The 11,949-nt window shown below is 39.9% G+C and overlaps 1 non-coding gene across 1 annotated transcript; it reads left to right on the plus strand.

The window, feature by feature from the left end:
- Window positions 1-6,147: 6,147 nt before the first annotated feature.
- trnar-ccg (transfer RNA arginine (anticodon CCG)) lies at window positions 6,148-6,220 on the plus strand. The gene has a single exon. It is a non-coding gene; the product is annotated as a tRNA-Arg (tRNA).
- The last annotated feature ends 5,729 nt before the right edge of the window (window positions 6,221-11,949 follow it).

The following is an 11,949-nucleotide window of genomic DNA, read 5'->3' on the forward strand; positions in this document are numbered from 1 at the left end:
AAAATGAGAAGAGACCAAAAGTGAAAATGTGTTAGTGTAGAGGTAGTGTTCATGCATTGTGTTAAACATAACCACACAGAGACCAAACCACTTCTGACATTGGCCGTTTATTCCTGGCTGGAGAGTATAGAGTCATTCTCATCAGAAACACCCAAACGTGCTCTCACACTGTGAAGCAGGGAGACAGCACAGCAAAACTGTTCTATTTAGTTTTAATAGGAATTCAAAATAGACACAACGCATACCTGGCAGGAGAATGTATAGTCAGTCTCATCAGAAACACCCAAACGTGCTCTCACACTGTAAAGCAATAATAAAAAAAATGCAAGTTAGCTAACACACCACATGCTAATCATGCTACGGACAAATAAGTAAAAAAAAACAAAACATTGTCACTCTCACAAAAGAATATGCTCAACCGATAGGAACTAAGCATAACAAAAAATATAATAATATAAAACAACCACTTAGATAGGAAATTAAGATGAATGATACAAAATAATGGGAGACATCAGGGAGACAGCACAGCCAAAAAAATCTCCGTGGTGTACATGACCTTAGTCAGCAGGGGTGCTGCATTTAATGACAATAAAATAAAATTGTAATTAATGAGGTAAACAGTGTGAGAGATGGCAAGTGGAATCACACATGCTAAATATTAACTCCGATATACTCCCCCCTCCTGATCTGCACTTGCCTATAGAAACCAAACCAAAAGAAATACACAAAATGAGAAATGAGACTAGAGTCTGAAATCACTAGACCCACAAACATACCAGGTATCAATAACATCTCAAGAGGAAATGAGAAAAAAAACAGCACTGTACACTTTAAGTATTAAGCTCACAGATACCAAGTAAACCAGTCACAAGACTATTTCTGAAGAATTAGAATGAGGAAGGTTTGCAAAGCCTTCCAGCACTCATTGGTAAACATGCCCATATACATGTTAAATAACTCACAGATCATGTTATAAAACAGCACAAACATTATCCGCCAGGACACACCCATACTAGTAGTCACACACAGGTGTCATTACTTCATAGAGAAGAAAAAAAAAGAGGAATCAAATCCTCCTCAAAAGAGAGGGAATTTATAGGCTATATATTTGCAGCAGCACATGAACAAACATAAGACCAATACACAAAATAATCCTAGCAACCAGCAAGAACTTTCTGGTGTATGTTCTGAATAAGTCTGACAACTGGCCAAACAACCCTCCCATATCTAGTCCATATTCCCTGTGGACTGTCACAGGTAAGGTTTTGTCCTGCCTCTGATGCAACAATGGACCCAACATCAGGAGGCAGCAAGTCAACAGGAAAAGTAGAAACAGCTAGTCGAAAGACAGGTAAGTCAACAGGACAGTCAACAGTAACAACAGCAGGACCATAAGGGTCAGACTGGTCCGGTCTGCCAGATCTAGTCTCTGGTCTGGTCTCATTGTGATCATCAGGGTTTTGTCAGGAGTGTCAGATCCAATCTGATCTTGTCCATATCGCCCATGGTAGTCAACAGATCTCCAGTGGAGAGTGGGATCTGCGAGATCCAATGGACAGTCCTGTCCTCTGGTCCACATCCATGAAGAGTAGTCACACTGTCATGCTCAGCACCAATTACAAACTCATCTACAGCCCCATCAGTCTGGTCACTGACAAAGGAGCCTCAATCCTCTGGATCAGCAGGAAGAGGTAAAAGTTAACAGGCATAATAAAGTTCCTGTGCAGTTCCTGTGTTCTCCTGGTATGTTGCAGAGTTCCTGAGTCTGAAGGTGTGAGTGTGATCCTGTTTTTCCACAACAATGTACAGGTGACCCTCCCAGTGACCAGCCAACTTCCTCTGACCTCATTCTCCCTGGTTTTCCAACAGGACCCTATCCCCAACCTCCACAGGTGCACCCCTCATCTTAAAGCTTAGTCTGCTTCTCTTGTTGTTTCATGGTCGAAATCTGAGCAATCCTGAGAGCCTCTGCCAACTCGCATTGTAGACACTGCACATAGACATCATAATCCACCATTTACTCATCCATAAGTACAGACTGGAACATCATATCCACAGACAACCTAGGGATTCTGCTGAACATCTGTAGAAAAGGAGCAAAGCCTCTGGTTTCATGGATTGTTGCATTGTAGGAGAAGGTGAGTGAACACAGGAGCTGGGGCCATTTATGCTTGGCTCTGGGTAGAAGGGCTCTGATCATGTTCCCGAAGGTGTGATTGAACCTCTCAAGTGCTCCATTGCCCATGGGATGGTCAGGTGTCGTATGAAACTTTTCAACCCCAGCGACTTGGACCATCTCTGCAATCAGGCTGCTCTTTGCACCCTGATCTGAATGCTTTTGCTCTAGGGGAGCCATACACACAGAAAAAGTTGTTCCACAGTTGATGAGCAACAGCTTTAGCTGACTGGTTGGGACAGAGGTAGGCCTGAGCTAACTTAGTGAAATGGCAAGTCACAATGAGCACATCTACAGACTTGTTGGATGAGTGTTCCACTGACCAGAAATCAATGCATACCATCTCAAGAGGTCTAGAGGTCCTAACACTCTCAAATGGTGCCCTGGCTTCCCATTCTGGAGACTTACTAACCAGACAATGGTAACATAGCTGCACTTAATCCTTGACATCCCTCTCCATTCCAATCAAGTAAAACTGCTGCCTAGCCAAGTAGAGCGTCCTTTTCTGCCCCTGGTGACCTGCCTCATCGTGGATACAACATACCAGTAAGTCTGTCTCTTTGTCACAGCATCCTTTGAAGTGCAATACAGAACACCTGCTTTAACAGTAAGTTGCTTCCGGTGTTAAAGAAGCCACAATGCTTCAGCTGGCTCATATGGGCATTCTTGTCTCAATGGCCGTCTCTGATGTTCCACAAAATTAAGTACCCGACCCAAGCATGGATCAGCACGTTGCATGGATGTCAGTTTATCTTTGGACAAATGAGACAGCTCAGATGGCAGAAGTGACTGAGTGAGCTACGTCAAGCAGAACGTATGAGGGGGCAAGCCGTCTTTTTCTAGAGAATACTCCAGAACAGCAGACACTGTCTTCGAGGAGATAAGTGGATGCTGGGGCACTACCACTGAACTGATGGAGGCCACAGTCAGGGGACACTGCTGCAGGCAGCTAAGTGGATCACAGGAAAACCGAAACACACCCTGCACACAGTCACGTCCCAAGGCATTTGCTTCCTCCAGGAGGGCACCATAGGGCACACTTGTGAGTTGATGGAGAACACTGGGGTGCACAAAAGGCTCACAGCTGAGAGTGTCTGCCACCACATCTTTGGGACCGGGAATGTTGATATCAAATGCTGATATCAAAGCCACATGAGGCCAGTCTTGACACTCACCCCTCCTCACAGGTGTCCACCTTTGGCTTACTGAAAAGGTAAGTAAAAGAACAGGCCATGGAGCCACTGTCAAACATGGCTTGAAGCTTCACAGTATCTTGGACCAGCACATCAGTGTGAAAAAGGTTATCAGTTGCAGACAGTCTTTGTGTATTTTGAATAATCACAGTGGAGTTATCACTTGTTAAAGAGCAGAACTGTGAGTATACTGACTCAAGGTCAACATCAGGATCTTGTGGGGACATGTCATCTGGCCCTACACTACTCCCCTGCTCTTGTGGGCCAACTAGTTTCCCTGCTGGTTGGAGCCACCAGGCTGTGCAGCAGGTGAAGCTCTGCATGATCAGATAATAAGAACAAACCATTAATAAACTAGAAGCACTCGGAGGCAGATCATTGGCCCGGATTTGGATGAAAATTTCAGGAAATGTTGATACTGGCACATGGAACAAATGATTAAATTTTGGTGGTGATTGGGGGTGGTGGTGGTGGGGGGCCACGGGGGCCCACTGATCTGCCTTGGCGGAGGTCTGCGCTGTCTTTTCTAGAAAAGCACTCGGAGAGTGCAGACCTCCACCAAAACAGGCGGGGGGAGAGGATGAGCTCACCCTGTTTGAGCAGACAGTTGCCGTAATAGTGGGAGTGTGTGCTGGAATCGCAAGAGGAAACTAGAAGCACTCGGAGAGCGCAGACCTCCGCCAAGGCTGATCAGTGGCCCCCCCTGTGGGGCCCCCCACGCCAAGGAAGTTATGTTTTTGCCAGGGTTTGTTTGTCTGTCTGTCTGTCTGTCTGTCTGTTTGTCTGTCTGTCCGTTAGTGTGCAACATAACTCAAAAAGTTATGGACAGATTTTGATGAAATTTTCTGGTCTGCGCCCCCCCCGTGGGCCCCCCCACCCCCAATCACCACCAAAATTTAATCATTTCTTCCTTATCCCATTTCCAACAAACCCTGAAAATTTCATCAAAATCTGTCTATAACTTTTTGAGTTATGTTGCACACTAACGGACAGACAAACAGACAGACAGACAAACAAACCCTGGCAAAAACATAACCTCCTTGATGGAGGTAATCATGAGGGCAATTGGCAGCATCAATGAGCGGCTGGACCGACTTGTAAATGTACTCACAGACATTAATACCACATTAAATGCATTTATCAACAAGTGAATTTTGTGTCCTTGCCTTATTATTATATGGCTGAAATCACATGTTGCCAGGCTTGAATGGCCTCCCAGGCAGGACTGGCATTGGGATGTCCAGCTCTGGCAGTGGTATGGCATGCTGGTGTGCCACATTGTGGAGGACACAACATGCCATGACAATGCAACACACTTTTTCGGGTCTGTACAGCAGCACACCCCCTATCCGGTCCAGGCTAGGGCGTGTGCTTTTCTAGAAAAGACAGCGCAGACCTCCGCCAAGGCAGATCAGTGCCCCCCCCCACCCCCACCCCCGATTACCACCAAAATTGAATCATTTGTTTCTTGTGCCAGTATCAACATTTCCTCAAATTTTCATCAAAATCCATCCATAACTTTTTGAGTTATCTTGCACACGGACAGATGGACAGACAGACATGGGGGGGGGGGGGGGGGGGGGGGGGGGGGGGCACCGATCTGCCTTGGCGGAGGTCTGCGCTCTCCGAGTACTTCTTGTTTTTCTATGGTACACTCTAGCCACATTCATCACACAGAAACACAGTTCAAAAATCAGACTCCAAATCAAAATTTGATCACCACAAAGACAAACGGGTCACGGTGCCATTGTAACAGTAGTGTTTGTGTGCTGTGTTAAACAGGACCAGACAGAGACCAAACTACTTCTGACACTGGCTGTTAAGTCCTGGCAGGAGAGTATAGAATCAGTCTCATCAGAAACACCCAAATGTGCTCTCACACTGTGAAGCAGGGAGACAGCACAGCAAAACTGTTCTATTTAGTTTTGAAAGGAACATAAAATAGGCACAATGCATACCTGGAAGGAGAATATACCGTCAGTCTCATCAGAAACACACAAACGTGCTCTCACACTATGAGGCTAAAATTAAAAAATTGCAAGTTAGCTAACACACCACATGCTAATCATGCTACAAACAAATAAGTTTAAAAAAGACATCCCTCTCACAAAAGAATATGCTTGACCGATCGGGGGCTAAGCATAACAAAAATATAATAACTTAAAACAACCACTTAGATATGAAATTAAGATGAATGATACAAAATAATGACAGAACTGACAATGCATGTCAATCATCAGGGAGACAACGCAGCAAAACTGTTGCTATCTCCCCAGGGTGTTCGACCCCAGTCAGCAGGGGTGCTGCATTTAATGATGATAAAATAAAATTGTAATTAATAAAATAAACAGTGTGAGAGATGGCAAGTGGAATCACACATGCTACAAATTAATTCTGTTACATTGGCAGATTCCTAAACTAAAGTGATCAAACAAATGATAATTGTTATTGTGTCTGACCCAGTTTGTGGTGTCCCTTCAGAAACAAATGTTAACCGTGAAGTTCAAGTGTGACAAAAAGTCAAAAGTAAAAAACTCAAATCAGTGTTTTGGACTTTGCATTATTCAAAATAATATAATTAATAACTGACTTTATTATTTCAGTAAAATAGATCTGTTAGTTTTTTTATTTGAAAACCACATGACAAATCGAGCAGACCACCATCCACCCCAGCAACAACAGAGGTTAATCAATTTATTCTCAGTTCTGCCAGTCTTTGAAGGCAGGGAACTTCTGGGCATTTAACAGAAAAATCTGAATCAAATCTTCTTAAATGTAGGCCCAGTAGCCTAATGGATAAGGCATCAGCCTCCGGAGCTGGGGATTGTGGGTTTAAGTCCCACCTGGGTCATGTTTCTTTCATCAGATTCTTAACACTGTCTCACAAAGTTGTTTATTCAAAGATGAATTGACTTTCTGTGCATGCTTACCCAAACATGAGAGCTCCTCTTCTAATAAACACATTAGCTGTTCCTTTGTATTTAATTTCCCAGAATGGTCCAGGACTCATACTACTCTAAATGTAAGTCTATAAAACCTTTCATACTGCGAATATGTTCTCCTTGAGAATAAGTAAAGTATGCATGTGTCACTCCTGCACAGATTTTCAGTAACTGTTTAATGCATGCCACAAAATGAAAATTCCATTATATTCTATTATGCTCACTGCACCTGTGTAAATCAACACATTTATTTATTTAGCCCATGTCCTCCATCTATATTGATGTGGTTGCTGTTATTCCACTGGACTGTGATGTACTGAAAGATGAATACAATTTTTTATTCTGTTGTAATTAAAACAGAACAGAAAAAGAGTGAGCTTTAGTTCAGACCAAATTGTTCAAAAAGTTGAAAGTATATAAAGAATTATCCAAATAAAAATGACATAAATTGTCACATTGCTGAGAAAACTTTTTGCAACATGCGTTTTTACCAGTATTTAAGCATATACAAAACAAGAAAAGCACTAAGAGAGTGCAGACTTCTGACACGGCAGATCAGTGCCCCCCCCCCCCCCCCCCCCCCCAAATCACCACCAAAATGTAATCATTTCTTCCTTGTGCCAGAATCAACATTTCCTGAAAATTTAATGAAAACCCGTCCATAACTTTTTGAGTTATGTTGCTAACAAACAAACACACACGCATGCATGCACACAAAGCAAAGCGATCACAAAACCTCCTGGCGGAGGTAATGACCTCTCCTACAGCAGTCATTTTGACATGTCATCGCAGAAAGCAGCTTTTTTCACAGTATCATCAATAATGATAGTGTCGTTAGGTGTGCTGGTCAGCCAACATGTACAATACCAGAGAGTCCTGGCAATGATGCACCTAAATGGAATGCGGGCATTATTGTGTAATTTTCACACTTTCACTGTGTTCGACAAAATCAGAATCTGTATAGTGAATAAGGTTGATGTATTAATACCATTTCCTCTCAGTGTAGATGCTTTTACATCTTCCTTCTGTACAAAGAAATGTGCAGGGGGCACATTAGGTGACACTCAGCACAGACGGATGAACCTCTGAAGAAGAAAATTCTTACATGGATGGATGGATGGATGGATGGATGGATGGATGGATGGATGGATGGATGGATGGATAGATAGATAGATAGATAGATAGATAGATAGATAGATAGATAGATAGATAGATAGATAGATAGATAGATAGATAGATAGATAGATAGATAGATAGATAGATAGATAGATAGATAGATAGATAGATAGATAGATAGATAGACAGATAGATAGATAGATGTCAGATTACGTTGTTTTCCCGAAGCAGTGTAATCCGATTGGTTCCCATGACAGCTGGACCCAAGAGCATCATGCTTGCTGGTTAATCAGAGCTAATGATGGAAATGTGAGTGAGTGTGTCTGTGTGTGTGTGTCTGTTGTACTAATTAAAGTCTTGAGATGGCATCGTTGTATGTAATGTCTGCAGTGGGGCTGAAAGCAGGCCAAATGTATTTATGTGTTTAGTTAATTTAGGATGCAATGAAGAGCTCTGGTGGGCTAATTGATCTGTGCACCAAAAACAAGGCATCCATTAAAGGTTCCCCCAGAGACCTCAGTTATGTTGTCTGTGTTTGTGTGTGTAACCAAGAAAGTAATGACATTTTTTAATCACAGTAAATCTGTTAAAAAGAGAGTTTCGATAAGGGATTGAAACATGAGCAGATCTGTATATTTGTGCTCCAGACAAAGGATGCATGTACAAAAAAAATTCATATCCAAAAGAGTTAAAGGTCATATCCTCTGTTGCATCATAATGTTCTGCTTTTCTGGCTATTATTTAAGGTAAAAGAAGAGGAGATTGAAGCCATATTTCTTATTTTGTCAGATATTGAATTGGTGACAATAATCATTTTCACAAACTGTCCACACTGTATTGATCTTCTGTGTTGCTGGGTGGTGGACTGTATGTGGAGCATAAAGGTTTGAGAAACTGCTTCTTTGTAGCAATATATCTGAAGTATTGTCTATTGGCTATAACTTTGCGTTCATTATCAGAATCAATTTTATCGATCAAACATTGAGGAGTAAAGATTTAACTTGACTGGTTCATGAAAGCACATTAATTGCTTATATTTCGTATGTAGGAAAATTAAAAACTATAGAATAGAAAAAAGTTAAAATGGAAATGTAAGTCAGGATTCCTGATTGAACCAATCATTAATTGGTGAAAATTAAGTGATGTACCACCAAAAAAATGTTAAGAGAAAGTTATGCTGTGAAAAATCTGATGACTGGTCACTTAAAAAAAAAAATAAATAAATAAATAAATAAATAAATAAATAAATAAATATATATATATATATATACAGTATATATATATATATATATATATATATATATATATATATATATATATATATATATATATATATATGACAACTGACATGTTTCTGAGAACAATAGAAGTTCTCTATCAATAAAAATGTATTTTTAAATATTTATCAAATATGCCAGCAAAAATTAATAAGTAACTAAGTAAATTATTGAGTAAACATTGATAATACATATTTCACAAAATTTATTTATATTAACTCACTAGATATTAAATCTATTAGTAAAATTTTGTTTACATTTTTTTTCAGGAAAAGTAAAACAAAACAAATTATTTTTGTTTCTTAAATTATTTAAAGTATAATCAATACATAATTGCAATAATCAACTTTAATCCATTTAATGTTTGTTAAAACTGCCTTTAGCCTATTTAATCAAGTAAATGTGGCTTTTATTTACTTACTAAGTATTAATAAGTAATATTAAATAAGTCATCCAACATCAACTGTCCAGTTTTATTTTCTTGGTAAAAATTTTCATGAAAAGTGTACACATGATTTTTGTTCATATTATGTAATTTGCATCATAACATCACCGCTGCTCATTTCCCTCTCTTCATTCAGCAGTGCTGACCTCACCTTCATTTTTCAGTCCTGAATACAGCCTGTCTCCAGCTACACTAAACCAGGTTTGGGCATCAGGGGAGTTTGGCTGTAATTTATCAGTCTAATCTCCTCTGGTTGTGGATTGCAATCCATCAATAAACCCACATGGATCCAGAAGGAGAAGTTTCTTCCCACATGAGAGATTGAAACCTGATGGACACCGGCACCTATGACGACATTTCAGATGAGTGTAAAAGGCCTGTTATTTCTTTGTGCAGGGTGTCTTCATACTGTCGTCTGTACACAAACTTATTATGATGGTCACACTTCTCTCTCTCGGTAACACACAATGACTCATGCTGATGCTCATGTTCTACAGTTTCTCAGAGTGTCTGACACATATTATCTGGTATTTTCTGGAAGGTTCTGGATAATTCATATGAAGAGCATCAACAACTCAATTTGAAATTGGAGACAAATTCCCATTTTGGTTTTATCACAGAAATTAAATATATATATCATCAATGTACACTGAACAAAAATATAAACGCACCACTTTTGTTTTTGCTCCCATTTTTCATGAGCTGAACTCAAAGATCTAAAACTTTTTCTATGTACACAAAAGGTCTATTTCTCTCAAATATTGTTCATAAATTTGTCTAAATCTGTGTTAGTGAGCACTTCTCCTTTGTCCTTTGCTGAGATAATCCATCCACCTCACAGGTGTGGCATATCAAGATGCTGATTAGACAGCAGGATTATTGCACAGGTGTGACTTAAGATGGCCACAATAAAAGGCCACTCTAAAATGTGCAGTTTTACTGTATTGGGTGGTCCAGGGGGGTCAGAAAACCAGTCAGTATTTGGTGTGACCACCATTTTCCTCGCACAGTCTTCTTCATGAATTCTCTGAAACAGCTTTGGAGATGACTTATGGTAGAGAAATGAACATTCAATTCACAGGCAAAAGCTCTGGTGAAGATTCCTGAAGTCAGCATGCCAATTGCATATTCCCTTAAAACTTGTGACACTTGTGGTATTGTGCTGTGTGATAAAACTGCACATTTTGGAGTGGCCTTTTATTGTGGCCAGCCTAAGGCACACCTGTGCAAAAATCATGCTGTCTAATCAGCATCTTGATATGCCACACCTGTGAGGTGGATGGATTATCTCAGCAAAGAAGAAGTGTTCACTAACACAAATTTAGACAGATTTGTGAACAATATTTGAGAGAAATAAACCTTGTGTGTACACAGAAAAAGTTTTAGATCTTTGAGTTCAGCTCATGAAAAATGGGAGCAAAAACAAAAGTGGTGCGTTTATATTTTTGTTCAGTATATATAATATATATATCAATCATATTCTGAGTGCCCAACAATAACTTGGTGTGAGAAAGTATTTCAGGAGGGTATGGGAGGATCTAATTACTGAAACTGATTAGTGTTAATGTTAACAACTATGTTATCATTCATATATGATAACACAAAAATGTATATCATTGTGTTCTAATTACAATATTAGAATGAGATGATTAAATGTACAGATGGAATGGGTCATGTCTATGGAGTCTGCCATGTTTCTGTTGGAGCTCAAATGGATTTTTTATTCTATGGAGAACTGAAGTCCCACCCTCTCCGTTGTGAAGAAGAAAAAAAAGGGGGAAAAAAGTGTGTTAAAATTGTGTGACCATTTATACAAATGATATTTGTGAATTTAAAAGTTGATGTTGTTGTTATGAGAAAAGACAGGATTTGTTCCAAAGATTGGAAAGACACATTTAGTTTTGTGGTAGCCTCAAAAGGGGTCAGCTACAGTTCATTTTATGTTTCCATGGTAATGCTACACGGCACTTGGAACAATATACACATTCTAAACATCTACATAAACAGAAGAACGTCAGTTAAAAGCTCACCAAAACCAGCTGTCAGACAACTCAGATGACAAGCACTTAAATGACCAACATATGTCATGAATAATTTCATAAACAACAGATCAACAGACAAACTTTGCAACTAAGTTAACACTAAGCAGATCCAACAGCACAGGTTTTATTTATTTACCGCTAAAACTCACTGAACAAGCCAAAAAAAAGTGCAAAAATAAAGGCTGCATTATGACACAATACTTACAAATGTTTTCTTTCCTTTGCTGTTTTCCTTTCATAACTTGGTTTTATATGCATGAACCTTTGACAGTGGATGAGCCAATCCATTATTTGTGTTACACTGATATTCTGACTGGAAACAAATGCCCCAGGGCTGAACAGGTTAAACACTTGAATGGACTGCATCTCTCCTCACAGTTATTGCATGTCACCAACACCAAAATGATGTTTTCCCCCCTGAAATTCCCAAAGTCCCACCCCTTTCAGGTGTTCCCCATGGAAGGGTGCTCTATACAATGGGCATCCAGCATTAACCTTCTACCATTACCCACTATGTTTTGAGTGCAGACGAGTCAGTATCCCCTTAACTAAAAACCCAAGAGCAGATAAAACAAATACCAGCAAACACTAGACTTGTGTGTTTTCAGTCCATCATATACAGACCTATCTTCACATTATGCTATGACTGTGTCTGTACTGGAGATAGGTCTGGCACCATTTAATACTGTCCTGGAATAGGAGTAAAAGTTAGGAGTGGTACTGAGCACTGAACAAAGGAAACAGTGACAGTGCATTTG

Source organism: Sphaeramia orbicularis, chromosome 15, assembly GCF_902148855.1.
Source record: "Sphaeramia orbicularis chromosome 15, fSphaOr1.1, whole genome shotgun sequence".
In the NCBI taxonomy this organism is placed as follows: domain Eukaryota; kingdom Metazoa; phylum Chordata; class Actinopteri; order Kurtiformes; family Apogonidae; genus Sphaeramia; species Sphaeramia orbicularis.